This window comes from Lytechinus pictus, chromosome 3, assembly GCF_037042905.1.
Source record: "Lytechinus pictus isolate F3 Inbred chromosome 3, Lp3.0, whole genome shotgun sequence".
Classification (NCBI taxonomy): domain Eukaryota; kingdom Metazoa; phylum Echinodermata; class Echinoidea; order Temnopleuroida; family Toxopneustidae; genus Lytechinus; species Lytechinus pictus.
In genome coordinates, this window is record NC_087247.1 from 3,386,172 (window position 1) to 3,396,040 (window position 9,869).

The window sequence follows — 9,869 nt, forward strand, 5'->3', positions numbered from 1 at the left end:
ACAAGGTGATGAAAATGATTACCATGTATTCACTAAATTATTCATCTGCTCATTTACTTATAGGTTTATTGATCGATTATTTTATTTATCAATTTATCTTATTTATTTATTTATTTATTTATATTCACTTACTTATCCATTTATTCAAACTATTAATTCATCTATTCATTATTTCATTTATGAAAAGTTCGGCAGATTATGTCTGAACGAGGATGAACTATGATGTTCATAGCAATAGTAATCAAATCTGAGAGTATGAAATCATTACAATTGTCATGGATCTACAACGATTTGTAGTAGGTCCTTGCAATTGTGAATAATAGAAAAAACGGTTTCTTTGCCTTCACCTGTAGCTTCTGGTCATAATATTCAAGGCATCCAAAATTAGATATATATATTCATAAAGTACTGGGGCATGGGAGCACTAAAATTAAACCAACTACTAACAATAAACTATACAGAAATAATTGCATGGAATTTTGTTCGCAGAGATGCAAATGAATACTATAGTGTATATTGTATCGAAATAGGCATATATGACACATACTAATTTGATATTGATTTGAATAAGGCCTACTTATTACAAACTCGCACAGGCCGAAATAAATGTAAGCGCGCTCCTGTCGCTGACGGAACTATAGAGTTTGGTTATCTAAAATATAATTGAAACGAGAAAGGACTAATAAGTACAAGGATAATGTAACGTTTTGCGGGGTATTTTTTCTTATTGCTCCCCTCTCGATTGCAGACGGGCGTTAACACTGAAATTAAGCCCATTCTATGTTTTTATGCTAGTTGCTTTTCTTCGTGTTCGTCATATTTGAAACTTATTTTTTTTTCAGATATATATACATGGATATGTACGTCGTCATATTCAATCAAAAATTTTATTCTTAAAATACATTTTCTTTCACTTTTGCCCATGAAAGTTAAAACGAAATCTCTACTGGAATTAAATGCCAGAGATGATCCCAAACTGAATATTAAAGGATAAGTCCACCCCGACAAAAGTTGATTTGAATAAAAAGAGAAAGATCCAACAAGTACAACACTGAAACTTTCATCAAAATCGGATGTCGAATAAGTAATTATTTAATTTCACAAAACAGTAGGGGAAGACGGGGTAAGTTGAGCATAGGGGCAAGTTGAGCCACCACCCCCAGCCAATAATGAATGAGTCAGACATTGTGGTGGTGTCATGTATTGATGACCCATTACATAACCCTTTACCCAACCATATTGTTTCTGACTTTGAAACAAAAAGTACTTTTTAGACGGAAAAATACAAATTTCAGCCAAAAAAGTAAAAAAGGGTGTAAAATAGAGGAGCGCTTTTACCCACACACGTCTTTAAATATAATAAAGAAATAAGAACAATATTGTTAGTCCAGGTATGGATCTTCATTCTTGTCATAGTCTTTTAAATGATGGATGCATAAGAAATGTGTGGATGTGAAAATATCGCATTAAGTTCGGACTGGGGTACTTTGAGCCAGCCAACATGGGGCAAGTTGAGCCATGGTAATTCTTATGGTAATAAGAATGAAAAATTTAAAAAAACTCGAAAAGTCATTGATATGCAGGCAGAAAGGTGTAAATTTACATGACAGTTTATTTACTTTTAGAGGATGTTAGTATTTATAGAGAATTAGCAAGTGAAAAGACTTGAAATGAAAAATTGACATGCTGCTTCTTCCCGCATACATTTTGTACATAGTTTTTTTTGCTCAACTTACCACAGAAGGTGGCACAACTTACCCCACATATGGGGCAAGTTGAGCCATTTGACATCGATTTTTTCAAAGGTCACAATGAATTTCAGTGTGGGGGTAGAAAGTTATATATAGGTGAAAATATTTCCCAAGAATCAAATTTAAAGGCAAGGTACTTATTTTTACAATATTATTAGTCATATCAATTCTAACATGCAAAATGCAAAAAGTGTCACAACTTACCCCGCCTTCCCCTATGTATGCACATCCTGTTCGATTTGCAAATGAGGGGATTGACGTATTGAAGGCGTCATCCAATCAATATTTATTTTGTAGGTTATTACATAAAATATGAGATATTCTAATCTAATAGTCCTGTGAAACAAAGTTATATTTCTCCCTGAACATGTGGTACTGCCATTGTTTTAATATTTTATGGTTCAGTAAAGTTGGCCCTTTATGTCAAATCTGTAAAAATGGGAATATTTGTGTAATTAAAACGGTAAAAATAAAAAAGAGAAATAGTGAGATAGGGACATCACCGACTCTCTCATTTGCATGTCACTGAGTTTTCCAAATAACTGTCTTGTGAAAAATAAGCGAAAGGATTTTGATGAAGTTTTCAACATTATGATTGTTTGATTTCTCTATCAATTCAAATATACATTTTCTGGGGTGGGCTTGACCCCTTGACCTTCAAAGTTAAAGATTGAGAGTAATAACTAATAGCTTTAGTTTTGTCAGCAACGGTAGTTCATAACCTTTACAAGGACTGTAAACTCCGGCTATGTTCCACTCCTCGCTGACCAGGCTGTATGGATGGTGATGTGTACTTGAGCATGTATCTACTTCCAATAGTAGCTCAGGATGAACTTGGCGGGAATCGCTCGAATTAAACGAGGTTGAAGTCTTGGTCGACAACAGGTTAGTTGCAGAGCTGATCAAGAAAAAAATAACAAACCAAGAGTCAATTTCATAAAGAGTTACCCATACAACAATTGTAGCCTTTTCATTAGGTTAACCACCATGGTATTGAGGGACCAGCAGCCAATAACGATCAAGTTTTCTATGCCAGTCACTATAATTCAAATTAACATATAGCTGTCACTATTTGGTGATTTCTTTTACTCGCATCGATTTAAAGGATCCTGTATTGCTACTCAATTAAAGTTGGTTCATATTGATGCGCAGTGCTGAATAATGTTTTTAGATAATGTTCTTTATTTGAAAATACCCAAATACCTAAAACCCAAGCTCCATACCTCATCCCTACAGTGAGTGACATCAGCCAATCGGAGTCGACGTCACTTAAACAGTTATCACTAAATGGATAACTATGGGAAGCGGTGGTGCATGGGTGGCAGAGGGGAACGAAAACTTTATTTTTGCTTGTCAATTTTTGTTTAAATGCGCTCCCCCACTTCCAAAATCGTTCCTAGTGTCCTGAATGACATGTTACAATCACTGTTTTTCTCTTGCTGGTGATGTTCAGTATCTCTGACACTGAACCTTTAATGTTAAAATTGCTAACGGCTGGTTAGCTCTGGCAAAGCTACCACTTTCCCTTTATTATCCCAACGGCGAATGGGTGTCACTACAGGAATGCGGTCTGGAGCTCACCTAAAGGAAAATGCCACCCCAATAAAAAAGTTGATTTGATAAAAAGAGAAAATGAAACAGGCATAGCTTTGAAAATTTGATTAAAATAGGTTGTAAAATAAAAGTTACATTTTAGAATTGTTCCTTCTTCACATAATGATTTTATGGACATTACGGTGATACAATAAGAGTTGATTAAATGTATTAGTTTGAAATTTTCAGCGTTTTGTTCTGCAAATTTTACACCATTCATTCAGATGTAATTATTATTTTAGCCCAGATTACCCCTTTTAAGTACTATCTAGCCCGATTTACTGACAGAAAAAAAAGAGAGGGACTAGATAAAATGCTGACAATCAGTGACAAAATGTACCCAAAACACGAAAATTAAGTTATTATTCCTTACATAAACTTTCTCAAAATCAATCTCAAAACTCAATGGCACACGAAACCTCAACCCTCTTTTTTAAATGTGTAATTATAAAGTGCACACAAGAAATTTCACCTGTCAAATGGCAAGATATTGCCAACAGCTGAATTTGATTTGGATAGGCCTACTTTCAGATGTCATTTCAGTTTCTAGATTGATGTGTTCTCTGCGAGAGTCCTCTAATGCACATTCTGCTTCTTCATCTGTATGTCCATGAGAGTGTCTTGGGTCAAACGGTAGGAAGTCGGGAAGGCAAGTCTACAGATGCTGACTCACAATGTCAACGGCAAGTACTTTACAGGTGGCGCCCGTGGTGCATCCTGTTTCGAAAATCCTAGAAGCAGAAGAGAATGCATGGTAGGAGTCCAGAGATCCAGCTGAGTATCATTATACAGTGTTAAATATCTACAATGATATCTGAATCACTTTCACGATTATGTTGAAATCAACAGGGGGAAGTGACTGGTTGGAAGAACACCAGAAACAGACTTAAGTAGTGTTCTTGTCACTTTTAATAACGTTACATTCGTTGAGATGACCTTTTCGTTAATGTATCAATTATAGATATCAATGATTTGCAATATCGCAAAACGAGAGCAGCATGAGTACCCCGCGATGTCAATACACATTATTGGTGGCAGCGGTGGGATTCAAATCCACACCACTGAAATGACTGGTGGCTATCAAACTCAAACTCCGTTTCGTCAGTTGCCTTGGCGTTCGCTTCAGAAAACAGGGGAACATTGACATTTATCGACCGACAAGTTGTCAGATCAGACAATTTTTCTTGCTTTTGATTGGCTAATAAGCAATGCTACTTTAGTAACTGCCAGATAAAATAGACCTTGTCGGATAAAACATTCCACAAGTTATTTTATGAAATGATCCGCCTTGTGTGCGTTTCATTTAAAGCTGTTCTTAACCTTAAAAGGACTGGGCTACTGGAGGTGTATTGACAATGATTGGGGACTGGGGGCCATCATATGCCCCCCTTCTGATCTCGACCGCCGTTCGCGCGATCACGCTGCAATTTGGCACGCACATTCTTTATCACATAAACTACATTACAGTATAAACAAAATTCTGAAAATAATTATTTTTTATTTATTATGAATAAAATATGCAAATTTACAATTTGCATATTCAACACCCAATTTCACTTCAAATTTTTTTTTTTCCAGATGTCATCTTTGTAATCTAATTCAAAGGTTTCCACAAATACAAAATTCCGAAAGCCAACATTTTCCTTATGTATTTCTTTGTTTTTTCATTTTTTTCATTGCTTTTTTTTCAATGAAAATTATTACAGACTAGTTGACAACTAAGTTAAACCCTAAATTAATTAAGCAGACCAATTAGAAAAAAATTAATCACCCTTTTATGAATTTCATCTCCCATAAACTTTGTTCACAAAGTATAAAAATGAGCCACTTTCGGCATGACATTGTCTTGTAAAAAGTCATGTGGCGTCGCGATGCAATACCCGTATGTCGCGAATTTGGTCTAAAAAATTGATCGAGACTTCAAAGGAAAGAGTCATAACTTTTGCGGCGCTATCTTTTTCGATTTCGGAAACATCGCGCGGAGCTTTGAGGCTGGGCATCATGGCCCCCAGTCTTTTTAGGGTTAAGTTACGAGCGAGTTTACATATGACTGATGACCTTTTAATTGTGGTGAATGATGCACAGCAGATTTCCAATCGTGTTGTTTTAAATACCAGGGTATATGATCATGGGCGGAAATCCCAGGGGAGACAGGGGGGTCGCGTCCCCCCTACCCAAAATAGTAGGGGGAACACAATATCAATTGTCCCCCCTACTATTTTTGGTCTTTTATGATGGAAAGAAATACATCAATAAAAATCGAAATAATACTATTTTGGAGGAGAAAAAAAATGGAAAAAAGGGGGAAAGAAAGAAAAAAGAAGGGGGAAGGAGGAAAAATGAAGAGGAAAAATAAAAGGAGGGAGACGAGTGAATAAAATAAGGTCAAGGGAAGACTTGGAAAATGATTTGAAAATATATTTCATATCACTATATAAAATTTTTGCTCGCGCTTCACGCTCGCATAGCCTGTTCGACGAAATACATATCGTGTTTAATAGGCTGATATGAAGCTTAAGATATCAAGTTTTAAAATATACAATGCATATTTCACCTCGAACATCGAGCTTTTATTATTTCGTTTGATTTACAAATTGTAAAATGTCCATTTTATTGTGTGAATATCATTTGCAGCTTTTTGCTCTGTGCGCTCGCTTCATTTGATTTGATTTGTTGTCTCTGTTCATTCCATAATATTCTTTATATATTAATCCTATAACAAATTACTTAAAATCCCCCTTTTATGACAGTTTATCAAAAATTTCGTCCGCGAGTTGCGCTGGCATTATTGTTGAAAATATATCAACTCATAAATCCTATTCATGATTAAAAAAGTGCTTAAAATATCCAGTTTTCAGGCCTCAATGTCACTCACTCATTATGCTTATAACATTAATAAATACGATAGATAAAATTTTCATGAATTCCTAATAACAGAATAGGATGATGGGTCATCATTTTCATATGACAAAATGTCCTTAGGGTAAGAATGTCCAGGTCTCAGGTCAAAATAGTAATAAAAATATCAGCTCGCGCTTCTCACTCGCATCATTTATTAAGTGCTATCCATATCCACTTCACAATTTCCCTACACAGTGCTTTAGATAGTGCTTAAATTCACCTTTTTCATACCGGAATATCAAGTATTTTCCGCCCGCGCTTCGCGCTTGCATCATTGATTTTCATGATAAAAAATGAAATGTATTCAGAATGCCTAGATTCTGCCTAACTCTAAAACACGCGCACACATTTTTATTCAGATACGCAGCTTGATCTTTATTCAAAACGTATTAAAATTATCCAGTTTCAGATCAGAATATGAAAAAACATTCTGCTCGCGCTTTGCACTCGCATCATTAATGTAGGAAAAGACCAAATTTCCCATCTTTTTCATGATTTACAAAACACGAATAGAGTGTCCCATTTTTACGTCTGAAATCTCAATTTTTCCGCTCGGGCTTCGCGCTCGCATTAAATGTTTGGTTTTATACCTATACCGTTAATGATTATAAATAGTGGTTAGAATGTCAACTTTTTAGGACGGAATGTCAAAAAGAAATTCAGCTCGCGCTTCGCATTATTTAATAGTTGAAATGTGTATCGTCTTAATGGCTAACTGAAAAACGTCCTTCACAGGTCCCTTACAGTTCAAGCCAGAACCGCTCGCAGTAATTATTTAGCTACATACGCATCTTGTTCAGGTTCACACACATTGCCCAGAGTATTCAATTTTCAGGACAAAATACATGAAATTCCAAAAAATTTCAGTTCGCGCTTCGCGTTCGCACTATTTAAATATAGCTTATGAGATTAATACACTTTTTAATGTTTTTTTATAAGAATAAAGTTAGAAATGACTGTTAGGACATCGGCGTTTTGCCCCCACCCCCAATTTTTTACGACCAAGAAACAAAAAGAGAAAAAGAAAGGGATAAGGGTGAAATATAAAGCCTATTGTTTTCCAAATGTCATGTCAAAATCTATCACAAACTTTGATTTTTGTAATGAACATTTTGAAATTTTTGCTCGCTCGCTTCGCTCGCAACTTCTTATTAACTTTACGTGATACGCCGTATCAAACCCCCTCAAAATGTTTGGCTCATTACGCCACTGGGACAACACCTTCAAAGAAACAAACCAAAATCAACTTTGAGCGGCCGATCGGGGAGAATATGGGTGATACAAATTTGCCCTCCCCCCTATTGACGGGAGTTGGATCCGCTCCTGGTCCCCCCTACCTTCGGGGAGAGATTTCCGCCCATGTATATGATCACCAGTGGTTCGTAAAGTCGATCGTAACTTACGAACGTCTTTTTGAAACACCAACATGATCTATTTTTTTATACTCCTTAAAGAGGATAAAGCAAGTGTTACCTGAGTATTATAGATGTGTTCTATATCAACGACACTGACTGTGATGGCCAACAGTGATAACGAGCACTAGCTGCCAGGTGAGAGAACCAAGATACTGGTGCTGCATTCATCATGGGCTGTAAGGCAGAGAGACAAACAGAGTAATAATTGTTTTGGGAAACAATGTTTTCTTAACCGAGAACACAAATTTATGCAATGTGGGCAATTCCATAAAATATGTACGTCCGACCCCCCCCCCCCCCCCCATATAAGTGGGACCTTCATAGAATTTTCTTTCTCTGATTTCTTGTTCTTTTGACAGTCTTTAATGCGCTCAAATGACCATGACTTGGTCAGTTTATGAAGTGAATTAAACTTGAGAAAAATGGGGTCGGACGTACAAGAAGATTATGAAATTGCACTATAGTAATGTTAATAAAAGTGTATATTTTAGAGAGCACACACCTTTAAAAGACGCTCATGAAACAAGCTCAGCAACAGTTCTCTTGTATGTAAACAAGCTGAAAATATAAACAAATCTACAAACTAACCAAAATAACATCTATACAAATCGTCACAAACATTTGCTTGTATATTAAATACATGATGGCTAAATCATAATATGGTCTGGTGCCCTCTCCCTTGCTGCTCCGGTCATCCAAAATTGAAGCGACAGTTATCACAAATGTACGAGAAATTGTATTTTGTGTTTCTGAAATAACCAATAATTGCATGCGATATTCTAATTTTTATCTGAACTAAACTTATCTCACGGGACCCCAAACGAAGCACAATCGATTATACTATGACACACTGGTTTGAAAAGATGCTTTCTCAAAAGACATATACACTGATCTTATCAACAAATCAGAAAATAAAAGAGTTTGAATTTCTGGACGAGGACTTTCTATCTTTACCTTAAGGAACATCAGCGTCTTCTTTATGATTTCCTCCCTTTTATTCATCTTCTTACCCTGTCTTCCCTGCTTCAGGGACATGAGGAGATGGAATGGTGAGACCTCCACTGATTGCATCAAGGATCATTTGTTTGATAAAGTGCCTGAAGGCGGCCTGGTTGCTTGATGTGATGCCTAGATGCTGTCTGGTTGATTGTGATGGCTAGATGCTGTCTGAGTGCTAGGTGTGGTGCCTAGATGTTGTCTGGATGCTTGGTGTGGTGCCTGGATGCTGTCTGGTTGCTTGTTGTGGTGCCTGGATGATGTCTGGTTGCTTGGTGTGGTGCCTAGATGCTGTCTGGGTGCTAGGTGTGGTGCCTAGATGCTGTCTGGTTGCTAGGTGTGGTTCCTAGATGCTGTTTGGTTGCTTGGTGTGGTGCCTGGATGCTGTCTGGTTGCTTGTTGTGGTGCCTGGATGTTGTCTGGATACTTGGTGTGGTGCCTGCCTGGTTGCTTGGTGTGGTGCCTGTCTTGTTACTTGGTGTGGTGTCTGGATGTTGTCTGGTTGCTTAATGTGGTGCCTAGATGATATCCGGTTGCTTGGTGTGGTTCCTGGATGCTGTCTGGTTGCTTGGTTGGTATGGTGCTGGGATGCTGCCTGAAAGCTGTTTGGATGACGTTGCCTGTATAATGCCTGGAAGCTGTCTGGTTGCCTGATGGGGATTCAGTCTTTGATAATTCACAAGGGGTTCATCTATCTCTTCATCAAAGAAGGCCGAAGCATACGCGGTGCAATCCTGCAATCATGAAACAATCAAAAGGATACAGCCATCAGAGATCTACGTATATTGAATGTCTTCTCTTCTCGAAAGAAAATGCATGAATTTCATGTGAAGTGAAAAACCAAATGGTAGGCCTATTCGGCATTACCAGATTAATCACCCCTATTAATGTTTAACATTATACTTACTGATAATTTCAAAATTATCGTGAAATTTCAAAATCTTTACCTTTGGTTGAAGGGGTACTGCAGGCCGAAAATAATATGATTTGAAGAGATCATAGAAAATCAGACACACAAAACACAGAAAATGTCATCAAAATCGGGCAAGAATTAACAAAGATGTGATATTTCAAAACGTTGCATTTCGGCACTACTGCTCTTTGTATGTCCTGGTGAATATGCTATGAGCAAGCTGATGATTATATATCCCCCACTTATTCTCTTGTATTTTATATATATTTGATATCGTGTTCATTCATAATTTCCCCACCA

General features: G+C 36.9%; 1 long non-coding RNA gene across 1 annotated transcript; it reads right to left on the minus strand.

Annotated features, from left to right (window-relative positions):
- Positions 1-120: 120 nt before the first annotated feature.
- Positions 121-9,398, minus strand: LOC135153493 (uncharacterized). The gene is made up of 4 exons (XR_010292867.1): positions 8,671-9,398; positions 7,719-7,834; positions 3,817-4,075; positions 121-2,649 (listed from the first exon to the last, which is right to left on the minus strand). It is a non-coding gene; the product is annotated as an uncharacterized LOC135153493 (long non-coding RNA).
- Between the last annotated feature and the right edge of the window lie 471 nt (positions 9,399-9,869).